The following is a 19,725-nucleotide window of genomic DNA, read 5'->3' on the forward strand; positions in this document are numbered from 1 at the left end:
AAAAAATCAAGTGAGATGGAAATGTTCAGAAAAAATCAAGTGAGATGGAAATGTTAGAAAGCAAATGAAGATGCGAAGTGAGAAAAACTATATGAAGCGATGAAGTAAGGAATGCAAGTCAGGAGTTCTATTTCCTACAAGTTGTAGAAAAAGTTCAAAGGAAAACATCTATTGAAACTGGGGGGAAGGGGGCGGCAGAAATCTGAAAGAAGGAAATATTTTCATTGAGGTGAGTTAGGTTGCCCAGTTAATTGCCATGACATATGGCTAAGAAAATATACTAGTAACAGACTGGAAGTTAATATGGATTACAATTATATATATATATATATTTTTTTTTTCAAGATTTAAAGTTCCCTTTAAATTTTTAAATAAAAACTTACGTAGCAGTGCAGACCTGTCACATTTGCTTTTTGTAGTGTTCCTTTTCTTTTATCTGAAGCATTTGGTAACTGGTATAAGTCATATGTGACAAATGGCATTTTCCTTCTTACTGATGAATTCTTTCTTTTTGTCAGCTGGACTCGTGCAGGGGCAGGGAGAACCATTTGCTTTTCAAATATACTTTCTCAAATAAGGTTGCATGTGCTCAATGGTTGCTTTAATTAAGTTGTTTTTAAATCTAAGTAATAGATCAATGTAATTGAGACACATAGTTGTACTGAGGAACGTTCTCACAGCATAACAATATTATGGGCAAACGTGTTAAGTTAGTTGTAAAAGCCTGGTTTCTCTGTGTCCGTGATTCTGTACATGCAGGAAGATGATAGAGCATTTTAATCCAAAATGTAGATGGAAAGTGCTAGAATGGTCTAAAACAGGGTTAACAAAAGTGCAAGTTATCCACCTCCCTGTGAGCAGGTGAAGACAGTGATTTTGAGAGCACTGTAACAGTATATTTACTGCTGACTAAATACCTGCAAAGCTGTATTTTTCTTGTAATAGAAGAAGTTGGTTCCATTAACATTTTTTACTTAGTAAGAACAGTTATTTTTACTGAGAAATGAAAAAGCACTGACCACCTACCTTGGTCTAATTTATATATACTCCATATTTAGCTGTTACGAAGATATGTTGTAATGGTGAGTATAGAAGTACTAGGGTCTGTAGGTATCTAAGCGAAGTCCTACAAAATTAGGATCCTTCTGCATTAAGCATGTGACAAACTATATGACATATTTTCTGCCCCACTGAATTGATGAACTAATAAAGAATGGTGAAAGAAATTATCTTCCCATTGTTAAGATGGGAATGGAGGCAGGGTCATTTGCTCAAGGTGTTATATGATGGCTGTAGCAGAGCTGGGAAACTGCACCTCAGTGTTCTGCATCCCAGCTTAAGTCCCAAATTGGGTTCTTCTGTGGCACTGACTCCTGCAGGAAAATAAGGAAAGAAAATGCATCCCTCACTATAAAGATATCAGAATAATTAGAACTGAAGAGCTGCTTCCCAGCAGTAAGTCAACTGACTGTATTTACTTGATTGTTGCACTTTGCAAATGTCAGTAAGTTACCCCACATTTTCTTAAACATTGGATTTGGAGACAGGTTTGGCCTGGAATAGGTCCCTTACAAGTGTACGTTCCTTCAGATACTGAATGTCAAAGTAGTACACCATCAACTTCTTTATCATCGTCTTCGTAAAAAAACTCCAGCCTTACTTATCCAAGCATCTGTTTGGAAACATTCAGTGCCACTGTTCCCATTTTTAGAGGCTTGGCTGGCTTTCTTCTCTTTCATGTATTTCCATCTTCTCTTAGTTCCTTTCACAACCAATGCTTCCTGTTTAGCAATGTTTTCTTCAGCTTGTGTTGTTGGGGATGTTGTTCCAAAACCTACAAGAGTTATAAAGCATAGTTTGGAGAGACAAGCTCATGTGAAAGATCAGAAAACATTCTGCTAAGCCGTTTTATAGTATTTTTTGATGTACTTGGTATTATGTCAAATCTATTTCCAGCATACAGAACAAAATCCAGCTTTGATTTAAGACTAGACCAGCCTATAGTATAACTTGTAACATCTTTGGTAATAGTAAGCCTATGCATAGCATAATATGTTCTGAGAGAATTTTGGGAGCCACGTTTGTAGCGTTATCCTTTATATGCCCTTTGGGAGCAATGCTATTCTGTCCATTCTGCAAAAATACTGTGCTAGTGTGTAGCTGCCCATAACAGACAGTTGTGTGCTGGAAAGGTTGTTATTACGTAAATGATCGTGAAACTGGTTTACAGTTATAATGTATGCAGAGGAGCTAAATTACTCCTACAGTTTTCTTTTTTCATCTGCCTTCTTTTGGTTTTGTTTTGTTCTGTTCCAGATTATACCCTCTGCTCCTTAAGTATAATGGCTACTAGTGCAAAGTCCATCCTGTGCATAGAATCACCCAGGCAAATAACAGGACTGTAAGTATGTTCTTGAATACCACGTATATACTGATGCAACGCTGTCCATGTTTATGACTTGGAAATACATCATCTGTCTTTGAGCAAAGCCACAGACTGGAAGATTCTGGAGAAGGACTCTATAAATAATTTCTGGCTTGCTTAGCTCTTAAGTTTCGACAGTTATCTCTGCCTTCCAGATTTCTTACAAACTCTAAGTCAAGTTCTACATTTCAGCATTTGCACCCAAAAAAAAAGACCCAAGGCCTGCTTCTTGTGGAACCAAGGGCTACTTTTTATTTTTATATCCAGAGAAGAGACTTAGCAATACAACGCTTGCATTTTTGTAAAACGAAATTTGAAATCTCTAGCCTATCTCTGGAAGGATGTTTGGCTTGCTTTCTTTTATATAGGTTACATCAAGGTTACTTGGATTCTTGAAATAGCTGATGTAATGACCAGGATGATGGCATAGAGTGACCTCTTGGCAAGTTTGTGGGTGATACCAAATTGGGGGGAGTGGTTGATACACTGGAGGGCAGGGCTGCAACTCAGATGGACCTAGTCAGACTGGAAAAATGAGCTGTTAGGGATCTCATGAAGTTCAGCAAAGGCAAATGTAAAGCCCTGCATCTGGGTTGGCATAACCCCATGCAGTAAGACAGGTTGTGAACTGACTGAATGGAAAGCAGCTTTGTAGAAAAGGAGCTGGGGATCACAGTGGACAAGTTGAATGTGAGCTAACAGCGTGCTCTTGTAGCAAATTTCTCCGGCTACATAATGGTCTGAGTATAACTGGTAGGTTTGGAGGTAAGTGATTCTTCCCCTCTATTTGACACTTGAGAGACTACAACTGGAGCTCTGTGTCTCATTTTAAGAAAGGCATTGACATACTAAAGCAAAGCTAGTGCAGGCCACCAAACTGTTCAGGGTGCTGCAGCTCGTGACATACAAGAAGCTGAGAGAGTTGGATTCGCTCAGGTTTAAAGATGATGATGGTGAGGGGAGGTCATACTGCTAATGGTAGTGTGTAGGAAAGATGAAGCCAGATTCTTCCCAGAGGTGCACTAGAGGCCATGAGCACTAGTTACAACATGGAAAATTCAATATAGGAAACAAATTTTCTTTTTCTTTCCCTTCTCCCCTTTCCCCTCCCTGTTCTGTTCTATTCTGTTCCGTTCTGTTCCATTCTACTCTATAATATTCTGTTCTATTCTAATTTTATTCTAATTCTGTTCTTACTAAGGACAAATACTGAAACAGCTTGCCCAGAGAACCTATGGAAACTCCAGCCTTTGAGATGGTCATAACTCAACTGGAAATGGCCCAAAGCAACCTGCTTTAATGGGACCTGCCTTGAGCAGAAAGTTGGACTGCAGACTTGCAGAAGTCCCTTATAACCTATGTGATTCTATGATTTTCTGATGTGATAGTAGATAGCTTCAAACTAGCAGTTCCACCCTGCCAGGGAAAGAGACTCCAATACCACTTTTCCTTTTGCCTAAAGGTTTTCATGAAACTATGCCCTGTAGGCAGGGAAGGCAGTAGGCCTGTTCTACTGCAATAACAAATTCATTGATAATTATTTTTTCCACCTATCACCAACTAAGCTATGTCAATGCACAGGGGAAATCATCCCTGAATTTAGACTTGAGACTTTGTTTGCCTACTTTTACTATCTAGACAGCTTTGTCACAAACAGAAGCAGTGACCTTTTCATAAAGAACTACTTTCCTTCCCTTTTAACTCACTGTTCTGAAATTTCATTTTTATGCTTTTGTCCCTGTTGACCATTTCTGAATCTTCTTCTAGTTCTATTTTTACTGAGATGAGGTGGAAGCTGCAGAATTGTATGCAGTATTCAAGGTGAAGATAGATCACGGATTTATAGAGACTGCGCCAACTACGTTCTGCTACGAGGGAAGAGACAGAGATGCACATATTATGATTTTATCTAACTTTTTCGTTTTAGTATGTCTACTGGCTCTCTGTTGTCTCTAAAGGTTTTAAATTACTTCAAAATGCAGATTTTTCTTATCTGTTCATTTGTTCACAACTTCTTGTTTCGTTCTTTATCTTGTCAATGCTGCATTACAGCTTTCTTTCATGACCTTTCTGTTCGTGATGTGTGCTTCCTCAGCTGTGAAGAGTTTTATGGCAACTGGGCACTTGGCAGAGGATAAAACCCCTAAGTTATGTGTCCATCAAAGGAAAGGTGAGTAGAATGAAGCCCTTGTCTGTTCCAGGCTAATCATCACAAGAGCTATCTATCTTTAAACAGCTTAAATGCCATCCAGACTGCTTTGGGACCTGGGAAGTTACTGAATGTATTGTTGAGACAAAAAAACCCCTGGAAGTACTGAGGAATGGGTAACGTTGGGATTAGCTAGAGAACTTAGGAGCAGGAAAGAAGTCAGTACCAGAAATCTGGTATCTTAAGACATGTGGGATCAAAAAGGCGCTCAACAGTGCTGAAGAAGTGAGTATCTGTCACTTGTCAAGCAGGCTCTGGATATCTTTCCTTGCTGTTGGATTGTCTCCCATCTTTACTCTTTGCATTTGCAGTGTGGTTGGGATGAAGAGTAATTAATCCAGAGAACTGTCAGCACTAACATCATAATTTGCTATACCTGAAGTAAACCGTATACTTCTGAATCGGCCAAAAGATGTAATAGTCATTTGCTGAGGAGTATGCACAGGGTGTAAGTGCACAACATGCAGGTCAATGTTCAGCAAAATGTTTGTGTAGCTACTATTGTTTGGTCACTAGCTGCTATTTTGATTTCTGTGAGAAGCGAGGATTCTAATCTCAATAGAAGGTAAGAGTTTAAATGCATTCTCAAATCTGGGCCGCAATGATGGGTGTAAACTTAGCACATTCTAATTGTGTCTCAGTTACTTAGGTATTCTCATTTAAATTATGTTGAATGGTAGAAATTTTGTTTAGGCACCCCAAAAATAGGAGTAATATGGTGCTGCATACCAAATTTCATGCTGACCATATTTAGGTTATCTTTAAAAATAAACAGCTTATGCATACTTGACATTTTTACTTCACAGAGCAAAACAGTACTGCATACATGGAGTATTCTGAATTTGATGTGTGGTCTGCATGTAAGGTCTGCATACTTAAACTTAAGGGTGATTTGATATTGCTGTGAGAACCCTAGCCTTTTAATTTCCTAATTCTGTTTGGAATTCTTTAATGCCACATTGACATTTTAATGTTGCTTTAGTTATTTCCTCTCTCAGAAAGAAGAAAAGATAAACCCTTACTAGTTCATGCACCATGTAATCCCTAGGAAGGATCTGCCAGGAACAGATAATATTTGCTTGTTTCCAAGTCTTATTTAGAATGGAGAGTCAAGGGGAGGCATACCCAAACTTAATTACATAAACAAATCTAATTAATATTGATTCTGTAAAATACTATACTGAATTTCTGTTTAGATTTGTTCTGATAGCCACCAAAGAAAATACCGGTATAGTATTTATTTGAAAAAACAAAAGTCAATTCTGTACGTCACTCTTTCAAATGTATGGACATTCAAGGATAATTGTGCATTGAGATGCTGCTGAAGGTTCATTTTCTTCACTTTCAATGAATTAGTATGTTTCATTTATTAATTTTTGTTGAAGCAACAAATAGTTTGCCTATGGATGTGTGCAAACGTGTTTTGCATATGCGTGCAATGAAGTAGAATTAAAATGTGAAGCAAAGTTATTCATTCTCTGTAATGACTTCATCCCTGATACTAGGGAAGGGAATGCATCTTCCTTTGGACAGAAAGGAAGCACTAAAGCACACAATCACAGAATGGTAGGGGTTGGAAGGGACCTCTGGAGACCATCTAATCCAACCCCCCTACTAAAGCAGGATCACCTAGAGCAGGTTGCACAGGATCGCGTCCAGGCGGGTTTTGAATCTCTGCAGAGAAGGAGACTCCACGACCTCTCTGGGCAGACTGTTCCAGTGCTCTGTCACCCTCAAAGTGAAGAAGTTTTTCCTTATATTGAGATGGAACTTCCTGTGTTCAAAGTTTGTGCCTGTTGCCCCTTGTCCTCTTGCTGGGCACCGCTGAAGAGAGTCTGGCCTCATCCTCTTGCCATCCACCCTTTAGATATTTGTAAGTCTTGATGAGCTCCCCTCTCAGTCTTCTCTTCTCCAGGCTAAACAGACCCAGCTCTCTAAGTAACGATACAAGCACTAAACAATCACCTTCTTTCATATAAAGACAGAAATATTTTGTCCCATAGCACATATATTGCATCCCCCCTTCAGTTTTCTGTACTCTGCATAATTAGCTGATTACCCCACAACTGGAAAGACTGGAATTTAGGTGGGTCCTTTTATGATCATTAAGATTGCAAGTTGAAGGAAGAGGAGGAGCTGCAGCAGGTCTAATTTTACTCAAAATACTGGACTTCGGAACTCATGTGAGAACACTGAGCAGCACAATCCCTTAGAGAAGAGTTGCCATTGAAACAAGTGTAACTGCTTACTGGTAGGCTGCCGTTTGCAATTTTTTTTGGTCTTTGAATTTTTGTCTTTCATCACTTCAGTTTGGCCTCTGCCCATGATTTTTTCTTCTTCAGCTTCCTAAGTCACTTGTCATGTATTCAAAGAGCTGAAGGTCAGATCATCTCATATGACTTGTATGCCACAGGCCCTGAAATTTCTTGCACCAGCCCAAGTAATTTCTCTTTGAGCACGGCATATTTTCTATGCACTTAGAGCATATAATTAAATTTGGAGTCACACAATTTTAGAAGATAAGGAACTTCCTGTTCTGTTAACAGAAGAATGTCTTGTAAGGGGCCTGCGGCTGGAAAAAAGTTCAATCCAGTAGGCACCAGAAGTAGAGATGGGACAGCCTAGGGAGGAGAGGGTTTATTTAAAACTGATTGACTTACAGTAAGATGGGACTAGGCGTATTTGAAGTGGGTCATATTCTTATAGTAAAAATAAAACTTAGTAAAGACAACCTTTTTTTCTAAGCAAGAAAAAGGTGGTTTAATCATTAAAACATTTGTTAAAGGTAATAATTTGGGAAAGCCTTTGAGAAAAGGAAGGAACGGCAGTAAGTTCAATACTAAAATGTTTCAACTGACAGCCAGAGGAACTTTAGTCCTGAGAAAATATAAATGAAGTGTAAACAATATTTACTGCAGGTTAAGTTCTGTCCTCAGTTAAACCAGTACATTCCTACTATCTCTGAAAGGTAACAAAGAAAAAATGTGTAAAACTGTCTAATACCTGAGATTCAGCAGTTTACAAAAGAAAGTACGTTTTTATGTAACCAAATAATCACTGCAACAGTGGCACAGGTTTAAAAACTGAAAGCTCAAGTTTACAAATTTAAATAATGAGGTGCAGGATAACTGAAGCTCTATACAAAATCAGTGGCAATGTAGAGATAGAAACTTAGAAGAGCCTAGCTATTTGTCTGGTTTTCAGTGCTCTATAGTGCTAGTGCTGCTTATTCTATCAAGAATAATAATGCTGTACTTTTAAAGAGAGGCTGACATGCCCAAACTATATGTATATAGAAAAACCTCAGAAGGCTGGCAACATTTCCTTTTTAAAATAGCTTCTAACAATGACCTAGCCTAATTATACATGCTCCAGACTGAGGTTTGGAATAATGTTAACTCTCCTGTCAATTTAAAACATCCTTTTTTATACGCCAATGGGTGGGGTGCCACATTTTAGAGTACAGCATTCAAGATAAAAACCCAACTATGTAAGGTTTGTTTTGATTCTTACAGTGTGTGAGCTCAAAACTCAAATTTTGTGGAAGCACAAATGCAGAAACACAAAAATGGCTTTATAAAACAGATTACAAGAGCATGAAATAAATGAAAAGTTGATTAATGCAAAGGCATGAGAAACAGCAGGACTCTTGCCTGTTGCAGCAAGTTCTATGTTAATGGCAGTGCAATTCTCTTGCAATTGTTTCCTAAAAACATTCCTCCATTACTTCATGTATCCTGTATCCTGCCTTGTAATACCTGTGTGGACTAAGATTGTTGTGAAAGGTCTTGCTGCTCCATCAGTGTCATTATTTGTAATGGCCACTGTAAACTGCCTATTCATCTGGATTCTCTTCCATACTTCAGAATTAGAATTCTGTGAAACTAAGTATATTGTGTTAGTCCACTGTCATGGAACTCTTATCACTTCTGAAATTACATATATTTATAGGAGTAATTAATATATACCTAGATGCTTACAATACAGCTCACAGCAGAAGTTATATCAGCACTACTAAATTAGGCAGTGGTAGCACTGTAATTTATACTTGCTTCCCAAAATTCTTGAGCAGTATGCATCCTGGGGAATACTGACTCAGATAAGAAGAAAGTGTGCTAACTTTACTTTTCCGGATATTTATTTCTTCATTATAATTCCCTGTGGAATCACTAACTTCCAAACATTGTGTTGTTTATATAGCAACTTCAGTGGTGAATCAATTAAATCCCTGAGATTTTATAATTTTTGAGTTATACTGGCTTGAATACCAAGATGTTGGACAGAGGGATGCAATGTATGATTATTTTAATGAAATACTTTCTTAGGGCGTCTATGGCAGCATTCATTGGCTGTCATCAATCATCCCCTTATTTTCCATGTGCCTTAGCACAGTTTCCAGGAGGCTCTGCTCCATGATCTTGCCGGGCACAGAGGTGAGAATGACTGGCCTGCAGTTCTCCGGGTCTTCCTTTTTTTCCTTTTTTAAAAATGAGCATTATGTTTCCCCTTTTCCAGTCAGTGAGAATTTCACTGGACTGCCACAACTTCTCAAATATGATGAATAGTGGCTTAGCCACTTCATCTGCCAGTTCCCTCAGGACCTGCGGATGCATCGCAGCAAGCCCCATGGACTTGAGCACTTTCATGTTCCTTAGACAGTCTCGAACCTGATCTTCTCCTGCAGTGGGCAGTTCTTCATTCTCCCAGTCCCTGCCTTTGCCTTCTGTGACTTGGGCAGTGTTGCTAGAGCCCTTGCTGGTGAAAACTGAGGCAAAAAGTCGTTGAGTACCTCAGCCTTCTCCTTATGCCGGGTAACCAGGTCTCCGGTTGCCTTCCAGAGCCCATGTTTTCCCTAGTCTTCCTTTTATCACTGACATAGCTATAGAAGCTTTTCCTGTTACCCTTGACATCCCTGGCCAACTTGAATTCTACCAGGCCTTTAGCCTTCCTAACCTGATCCCTGGCAGCTTGGACAGTTTCTCTGTATTCCTCCCAGGCTAGCTGCCCTTGCTTCTACCCTCTGTAGGCTTCTTTTTTGTGGATTCCTGGATACAGGAATGTTTTGACAATGTGTACATCAGTCACCTGATCTACATTTCACTAAGTGAAATAGTTGCTAGCCAGCAACTGAAACTTCAGAAATGTGTCAAAACTAGATACTAGAAACATGTTTTCCTTTTACCTCTCTCTTCTATGGAAAAGCAGATTCTTTGCTTCAAATTAGAAAAAAACAAACAAAACCAGAATACTTCATAACTGAGATTGTATCAAAAGACAAATATTTTAAACCAGTATTTTAATTGTTGTTTGTCAAACTAGAAAGATTAGCATTTTAAGGAAATCATAGAAGTGGGGCAGAAAAGCATGAGCATGCTTTTGATGGGGCTTTGGGCAACCTGGCCTAGTGGAGGGTGTCCCCGCCCATGGCAAGGGAGTTGGAACTAGATGGTCTTTAAGGTCCCTTCCAACCCAAACTGTTATGTGATTCTAAGATCAGCTGACAAGTAACTGCTTATACTGTTCACAGGAATTAAGGTATTGGTCTATAACTGAGCACTGTGATGGCTGGTTCTCTACGTAAAGGGCCTGAGCTTCCTCCATACTATATGGAGAGAATTAAGAATTCATAAAAGCCAATAAGATGATTGGGGACTTTCTATTTTAGCTATGTGGTTATGATTAAGCAAGACAGAGGTGTGTAACATTTAGCCACTTTGCCCTAAGACTGCAGGGAAGCAAATGCAGTTCAAGTGTGTTAATAACTTTCAGGATATGAGAGATACAGTTTAGAGGCTTTGAAGATATTTAACCTACTTAGATGACCTATGAAAAGGATAATCTGATTGCCAGCTTAAACAAGTTTGTAAGCAACTACTGCCTCTACTTTTTTTGCTGAAATTGTGAAAAGAATTAGAGTGGCTCTTATTTAGTGACAGAGAAAGAAACATATACCAGTGACACTCTAGCTTGTGATTAGGATATCTGACTGCAAAAAGAGAAAATCTTGCTTGATCCCTACTTGTATATACAAAGGTCCCCTGCAAAACTTTCTTCAGAGAGATTGTTCCTGCTAAGAGCAATCTAACTGGCAAAATGTGTGTCTATATTAGTACTTTAGTTTGGTTCAGAAGTGAGCCAAACTGATTGTCCCCGTGTACTGCACTTCATTTTATAGAGTCATCTTGGAGAATGTGACCTGGATTCCCTTGGAGTAAAATGGGACAGGAAGGTGTCCTCCAACCACTACATTCAACCTATGTGTTCAGACTAAAGCTACTCCAAAGTAAAACCTCTGCAATATGCATTGGGGCTGAGCATTTGACACCCAGACAACTTTTGCTCTATAAATGAGCTTCTTTTGGACTAGTCTACTAGCCAAAGTAGACACAATGAGGATGTGCAAAACCAGCTGAGACAGCATACACCTTGCTCAGCAACTTACTTGGCCTCCTTGGACAACTCTCAGTAAATGTACGCTCCTAGAATTCACTCTGATTTGGCTTTTATATTATTAAGAGATTGAGACCTTCTAGATCTTGGCAAAGCTTAAAAATAAAAAAAAAGTTGTTTTTTTGCTATTCTGGCAGGGAACCCTCCCTGGGTAGTGAGGTATTCTTCAGTTCTGCCTGTGTTATTTGCTAAAACACCATTCTTTAATGGAGTTAGATTATAAACCACTGTTTTCTCCTCCCCCATCTTCTTTATGGGCAGATTTAAACCTCATATATAACCTGTGCTAGAAAAGAGATCAATTCACTTTACACATATTCCATCTTTTCAGTTACACTAGAATTCTCTAGCATTAGACATCTGTTGCAGTTAACCTCTAAATATAAAGTCAAGCAAACAAGGACAGGACTACTGAGGTGAAAAATCAAGATATTGAATCTAACAAAAGTTGTAGCTCTGAAGCATTATAGGTTGAATAGGACACTTCCTCAGATTCGGGCTAACAGTGGATGCAGTGACATTCTCCGTCTTCCAAAGGAAGTAATCAGACACACCTTACATTGTTAAATTAATCAGCGCAGCCACAGTTACAGAAAAGAAAATGGTAATATTAAGATCTGATGTAAACATCTGAAGCTCATGATAATGGGTTAGCTACTTAGAATAGCGATGTAAATATGTATTAGCAAACAGGTCAGAAAATAGATGTAATTTTCCTCAGCTTAATCTCCAATGCCTGTTTATAACGTACAAATGAGTAAGACAAGAGCATAGAGAAAATTGAATAGAATAAAATAATCCAATAAATTAAGTGTGCATAGATTGCTACCTTTAAACCTTTTTAACCACAACAAATAATAAGAAAAAGATTACTTATAAAAGGTAGGAAAAGTTCTGATATTATTTTTTTTTAGGGAAACTGTAAAGACTACCATAATGTTAACAAAATGAAAATTAAAAACTCAGAGAGTTAACAAATTAATACCTTCATGATTTGCTTTCCTTGAATACCTGAAGTATCTTAACATATATAATTCAGTATCTCATTTTTCAAGATACATTCTGCACTCTCAGAAAGTGTCCTTAGCTCACTGGACATGGAGAGGTGCTGTGAGAACTGCCCAGAGAACTGTCTGAACTACTGACTGCTCATGACCCTGACCAAAATTACCTATAATCAGCTGGAATAGACCAGATATCATTAAATCAAGAATTGAAGCAATGTATGTATGATTCCTATTGAAATACAGCCTTTGTGTCCAGACAGATACATTTGTCTGATTGTAAGAAATTCTGCAAATGTGTGACTCCTCTAAGAAAACGGTAAAGCACCTTAAAAGACTTACAGATCTTAAGGGTATGCAGTGTCAAGGCTCAGTGAGCTGGAAAACTGAAGTTAATCTAGTGAGAGCTTACACAGCAGAATTTTTATTTGTATCAGTCTCTCAAATTTACTTACTCTTTAGTATTTCTTGTCTGAATTAATACAAAATGCCCTACATCTTCCATTTAATTTTTAAACCACATTTTCAGAACTCCCTGTGTGGCTCTGCAAATGAACATTGAATTTTCTAGTCCAGCAACAAGTTTTATTTGCATATTTTTACATATTTTGGACAGCTAATGCTTAGAAAGGATATCTTAGATTGTAATGATTTAAAATTTAACTACTGCATTTTTGGGACAGTGTGCTTGAAGAGTGGGTTTGGGTACTGGCTCTAGAGGCACGTTCAGGTATAGCTTCATGTGCCTTCAGTTTTCCCACTCTTCCTGTTTAAATGTGCGTGACAACATCAGGAAATAGTCTAAATGGCAATATCACTGACAGCCTAACCAGCAAGTCTCTTTTTTTTTTTTCTTTTTCTTCCCCCTGCCAAAGGAGGTGGTGCATTTTGATTTGTTTCCAAACATACTAAGAGAGGACTTGGATATCTAACTTAGATACCTTAGGGAGTAAAGCTAGCTGGGGAAAAAAGCCCTAGATCCATCTCCTACTTGCTCATTATAACCTTTACTAGTCTTAAGAGAAGGTTAAAAGCAGAGACTGGCGCTTCTCCTCTCATCCCCCCCCCCCCGCCTTTTTTTTTTTTCTGGCTAACAGAAGATCTCTAACAGGTCACCCATTTTGAAAAATGGTTCTCTTTTCTGTTCACATATTCATTAGATCAGTCATCCATAACTTTGTCGCACTGCAATATATTTTACTCATGATTATCCTCAGAGGCTATTCAGAGACCTGAAGCTAATGCTCAGGATGGTGGCTAGCATTAACAAATTTCAACTAGCTCCACTTAATAAATTTGTTTTCTACGTGCTAAAATATTGCACTGAAATGGCATGACTTTTTAAAAAAATTAATTCAAGAAGTCTTTCTAATGTTCAACCTAAAAGAATTGTTACCTTTCTACTTTTTGTTGGATTCAGGTCAGACATAAACTTGTAGGTATTCCCGTAGGATGCAGCCTCTGCAAACCGTGGGGCTGGCCACCACCCCAGGAAGTGCAGGAGTCGGACTTATGCCCTCTGCTGGTCTATTGGATCGGGACTCTGCTACTGTGGAAGGCAAAAAATTCATCTTCGATTTAGTAAAAAAATCCAGAACTCACTGCGAGGCATTACGGAACGGCTGTTTGCTAGCTTCTAATTGTTGCTGCAGATTACAATTGAGACATTGAAATTAAGATACTCTCTATTATATGCTAATACTTATTTTTTATGTAAAGGATATGACTGATGGATTTCCATACTGACTCCTATGCAAAATCCCATAGGTGTTTCACTGGCTTTTAACAAGAAAGAAATCTTAAAATAATTTTAAAAATGCTAAGTAGTTTCCTAAGGAAATTAAAAATGTTCATAGCTAACATCAGGCTCGTATCATAAAAGTTACAGTTTAACTTGCCTTGTAGCTGTTCTCCAAATACTCTGCTGCCCCTCCACCACTGTCAGTTTCTTAGTGATAGCAGAAATCATCTTATTTTCAAGGGTCAAGCCCGTCATTTGACCAGTAATTGCTGAAAACAACAATGTACAATTTCATTTGCATTTGTAAAGGAAAGGTTTTTGCTGTTTCAATAATGTAAGAGTTAGGGTTTTCAACAGCGTAATATGCACGACAGATAAAATACCAGAGAGAGTATAACTCGTGTAATACTCAATGTTTTATCATGGAGATGTTAAAATTTCATCACTACCACCAAAAAAAGCAGAAACAAAAACCTAAGACTGGCAATACCTTTAGTGGGAATCCACCCTCCTAGGCTGGCCAGGTACAAAAATGTGCAATAGGTCTTCCTATTTTCGACAGAGCAATGCTCACTCATCTCTGGGTATCCTAAGCAAAAAGAGAGGTGTAGTGACAGAAAATAGAAAAATAAAAAAAGCAAAAACCCCACTAACTGCAGACTGACTTTTAGAATGCATTATGTTAAACTATATTTGATCTACGCATGATTACTTAAAATAAAGGGCATTATTTTGGTTGTCACTTGCATTTGGAAGGGAATTGTTCATAATTGAGTTTAGTTCAGTTTAGTTCTGCAGGTTGCTCTTCTCATAAAGACATAATATGGCTTAACTGTTTCATTCTGGTTAGTTCAGGTCAATACTCCTGAGCATGGCTTCACGGAAGGAGTTCTGTATTTCATACTGTGGTTTTGTATACAGCTCTATCTTGGTGAAGTATTTATAGAACTTATGTATACATTTCTTTGTTGTTGAATATTTCCTTTGGTAGTAGCTAAATATATTTTTTGAAATTTCCTGTTTTAATTATTCAGAGAGATTTTTTTTCCTTCCAAAATACACGTGGAGTTGGAACAACCATATATTCCATATGTAGTTATATTCCATAACCACTGTTTAAGGGAAGAGAGCATGTCATCATGCATAGAATTCTGGGTCTGGGAAAGAATCAAGGACTCTTTCAAAACGGCAACACCAAAACAGTTTTGAAGGGAACGCATTCCTGGAGTTATCTCCACACATAACTAACTAATTTATGTCATAAATTCCAGTGAACTATAATCCTAATGTCAGAAAGTGTTGTATGACAAGGACTTCAGATGCTGCACATAAAGGAATGCACTGAAAAAGCTTACTTGTCTTCCACTCATTTAAAACTATCATTCACAACTATCAACCCTCCTGATCAGTGAGCACATAATAAATAGGCATTCCAAAGCAATTTATGTTAAAACACTTGATTTATAAAAATCACACTGGTTTTGCTTCCTCTCCAAAAAATTATTTTAGCATTCAAGAGAAGTCCCTTAGCTTGTTTTGTTTTATAAGCTTATTGTGGAAAAAAAGTGTTTAAAAAGCTGGCCATGTTTTTGAAAAAGGCAGCTGCATAAATGCCTTAATTTCCATTTTCTGTAAGTACCAACCCTTCCTTAGGTCAAAATATCACTTTACTTAAACAAGAGAATTCACGAGGGATTTTTTAAAAATTAACTACTCAATCATAAATCTTAAGATATTATCACAATTTAAAATTAACAAGAAACACATCTGCTTGTAGAGGAAAGTAGTGGAAAGTATTTTCTTCTGTCTTAATAACTACTATTTAAAAAAAAAAAATCTACAACTGTGTGTTTTTCAGGCTGTAGCCTGGCCAAATTTGAAAACAGACACAAATGTAGCAAGCTGGGAAGATATGATGAACCAGTGGCAGAGCAACAAGAACGTATTTCAGTGACTTAATCTTGGAGTGCAGTTTGGGTGGTTTTGGAATGCTGGCTTCAGTTCTTCAGTTTAAATGCTTCCTTGACTAACTAACAGGTTAAAAACTCTATTACCATAAAAAATTTCAGTCAGGAAGAGAAAATCGTTATAAAATCACAAGTATTGACATTCACCTGAAGCTACTATAGATAGACATGATAGAATGGTAAAAAGCATCAGGATGAAGAACGTAGCTATTACTTAGTGACAATCTTACAGGATTTTTAGCTTTTTTTTAAAGAGAATAATCCACGTTTAATTTGCTTAATAGGGAAAAAGGCTCCTCATGCCAGCCATTCATTTTCCTTCAGGTTAGACTTAATCAACAAACCTATTGCTCTAAGCATTGTGTTGAAACAGCAGTCATCACGCATGTCTTCAGCATGTCAATCTCCCATCCTGCAAATGTTCTGACATCAATATGGACGAAGTCTAGCGCTGTTCACAGGATGAGTAATTGCAACTACAGTGCTTATAAACAGTAAGTTTTAGTCCTTTGTAATGTGCCTACTTAAATAAGATGATCTTGGTTTCTGCTGTTTTCATCTCGATACCTAATACTGCAACCTCTGCCACTTAAGGTGCTGCGTAACTCAGTTTCTTTCTCTCGCATATTCTCTTCTGAGGCCTTTGTCTACCTGAGCCATGACAATTTCAGGACACCGTTCAAAGTGCATTTCACTGTTGCCAAAGTGGCTGTTAGTGCAGCTGCAAGGCGAACCAGATCAGGGAGTCCTTCAGTTGAAACATAGCCGCTACTTTTCTCCTGTGTCAATTCCCTAGTCTACTGCACTCCCACACAAATTCTAACACTCGCAAAAGAAAGGGGGCAACAGATGTGTAGGAACATGAGGGGTATTTATGATGGAGAACCTGTGTCACCACTTCTACTGCCAAATATCCCATCATGATGTGAGAAACTCCCATTTCCAATTAAATAAATAAAAAAAAGAGTTGCAACAGCTAGTTTGGATTGAAGGTAAAAGTAACCAAAAAAGGAATTGCTCATGCTTGTTTTTCAAAGCATCCTGCAAATAATGGGACACAGATAACAACTGTTGTTCAGACTGAATCTTTCCAGATTTTATAGGAATATAACTTTTAAAGGATATTCTTCTAAATATATGGCATTCTAAATTTAAAATTTAGACTGTGATAGCAAAAACACAAATAAGAGATGACAAAATTTCCCTGGGATTTTAAAATAAACATATTATAAACTACTTTAAATGTAGTGATATGTATTATGATTTCACCACAGCCTGTCCTACAATACATTATTTGGTCTATTTTTCAGCTTGAAACTTGGAATATAGAATTCCTTTAATTCAATTTCAACTAGGCTCTTGGTCAGTCTTATAAAAGCAACTAAAACATATGCTTCTTATTCACAATTCTACCACAGTGGCTACGTTTATCACAGAACACCAATTGTTCACCAAAGCTCTATAACTTCTAGTTATATCTAGTATATTAAGGTTTTCCTTTTACTGTCAAATAATTAACCTAGGGTTTTTGTTCAAAATCATCAGTACAAATAGTGATGAAACATCTGTCATCTTAAAACTGCTTTTAAGATGAAAAAGGGTGATTCTCCAAGACAGGAACTGAAAGATTTTCCAGCTGACTTTAGCCATGTTCTAGCAGTGTACAGAGGTAATTCCTTCTTGATACAGTAATATGATGTTTCCAAATTCCCTTTAAAGAATATTTTAAGCTCTGTCACACACAACAGTAATGAAGTTCCATTGTTTATCACAGTATAATTAGGTCAGCAGCTGAAATTGTCAGAATATAATCAGGCAAGTTTATATAGGCTTCCACAAGTGAAAATGAAAGGTAATGAGTTTATGTAACAGGATTAATTCTCATCGGTTAACTCATGACAAGTTAGTTCAATGTGGTTTAAGTATAACTACTACTCTTTTCCTCCGAGTAGTTAATTATTATATCATGTACTTAATTTAAACAAGGAAGGAAGCTAATTATTTGTTACCCTCTTCCAACTTAATTTATACAAAAGCTAAATATATTACTTCCACAAAACCTTACTTGGTCAGACATTTATATTACTTATCTTGCCACATTCTTAAGGTATTCTGCACACCGTGTACCTATCACTGAAACTATGACTCTACAGCTTCCACTCTAACACGGTGCCAAGCTATACACAGCTGTGCTTCTAAAGCTGCTTAACAGGGCACAATTTGTTACTACACCTGAACAGTTTATTCAATAACCTCTTAATTCTAACACAAAAGTTACTTTGTTTTCTAAGTGTTTGATAGGTAGGGTATTCGTATAGACATTTTTAGTAATTTAACTTTACCTGATGAAATTTTCAGGCTCACTTCTGCAGTCTGTATTTCATCTGAAACATTCCCAAAACAGTCAGCCTATCGGTGAAGTTCTCAACAAGCCATTCTCTAAAGGCGAGCAGTATGTAGCCAATCCTAACAGCAGGCTTAGAAAATCAGCAACGTGATTTATGTAATACCTATAAATCAAAAGGATTAACAGCTAGGATTTGTGTTTTCATTGTGTTACTACCAGCCAAAAGATTTTACCTCAGCAGTGGTTTGTTGTTCTGGATGAGAATGATCATACTGCTTGCTGTCTTAAGCTGCTCAGTGTTCATACAATTGTAATTTGGAATTGGATAAGCCTTCTTACTGTTTTTATGGTCTATTTCATAGTTTATGATCCACGGGTGTAACTGTTGTTCTATGCATTATTTTTTTACTCTTTTTATTTGTCTCACCTCCCTTTAGTTCCTTGTAAGCCAATTTTACACTGAGTCCTATGGGACTTTCAAATTTCATTCCATACACTTCAGCACTAACTACGTAATATCTGACTCCTACCACTAAATTGTCACACTTAACCTCAAGAATTGACATGACTGAGATCAACTGGAGGTAACTTGCCCTTTGGAGCTGGTAAAACCCTCAAGGTAGACCTTCAACAATTTATTCTTACTGTCACTCCACAGTAATTAGGCTAGAACAATGTTTAATACAGGTATGCTTCACCATGTCAGGGAACCTTCCATCAGCATAACTCCACCTGATAAACTGCTAGTTGGCTGTATTCCTTTCAGTCTCAATTAATGGTAGTATAATTTTTATACTATATTTGTTAAAACCTGGAAAGTTTTTCTTTATACAGTTCTACCATATATGCCACTTCAGTGCTTCAAATGTTTTTTAAGACATTATTAGTGGGGGCATCTGTACAAAACTGATCAGCTGCACTACTGGCACTGCCATCGCTAATGCTACTGGAAAAAAAGTAAATAGTATCATTAGAAGATCAATTACGTCCACCAACCCCTCACATTTGAGAGAGCATTCAAGCTATCTGTAATTCAGCAGCTCCCTAAGCATGGTGTGCGTGCTAGCAGAAGCAGTACATACTGCCTTCACCTTCCGCTGGTGAGATCGGCCACTGCTGTTGCCGAGAAGGTAATGGCAAAAAAAGTTCTTTAAGCCTCCTGCTTACTCATGTTTTATTATTTGGCAAAAGAGTTTTCATAAACGCATTTTGTGAATTCCGACATAAAGAGTCAAAAGATAACAAGTTCCCGGGTTCATAAATACTCATCCGAGGCGAGTGACGGACAAAACCTCGGGTCATGCCGGTGCATGAGAACAGAAGCCGTACGCCACAGGGCAGCATCCAGTCCGCCTTTCCCAGACCCGAACGCCATTCCCGCCAGGCTCTCACACCCGCCGGCTCGCTGCTCCGCGTTCGTTTCAACGCGGCTGACGGCGCAACGCACAATACCGATCCTCGGAGTGACGCCCACTTACTGCCGTCTCTGCCGTGCCTAATCCCACCAAAACGAAGGCTGTTAGCGGATACCGACAGACACCGCCCCACCCAGCCACCAGCAGCGGCACCATCCCCTCACATG

The 19,725-nt window shown here is 38.0% G+C and overlaps 1 long non-coding RNA gene across 1 annotated transcript; it reads right to left on the bottom strand.

The window, feature by feature from the left end:
• Nucleotides 1-4,424: 4,424 nt before the first annotated feature.
• LOC142604021 (uncharacterized) lies at nt 4,425-19,632 on the bottom strand. Its single transcript, XR_012837923.1, has 5 exons — nt 19,311-19,632; nt 18,139-18,306; nt 14,320-14,418; nt 13,983-14,098; nt 4,425-6,564 (listed from the first exon to the last, which is right to left on the bottom strand). It is a non-coding gene; the product is annotated as an uncharacterized LOC142604021 (long non-coding RNA).
• Between the last annotated feature and the right edge of the window lie 93 nt (nt 19,633-19,725).

This window comes from Balearica regulorum, chromosome 15 (assembly GCF_011004875.1).
Source record: "Balearica regulorum gibbericeps isolate bBalReg1 chromosome 15, bBalReg1.pri, whole genome shotgun sequence".
NCBI classification, from domain to species: domain Eukaryota; kingdom Metazoa; phylum Chordata; class Aves; order Gruiformes; family Gruidae; genus Balearica; species Balearica regulorum.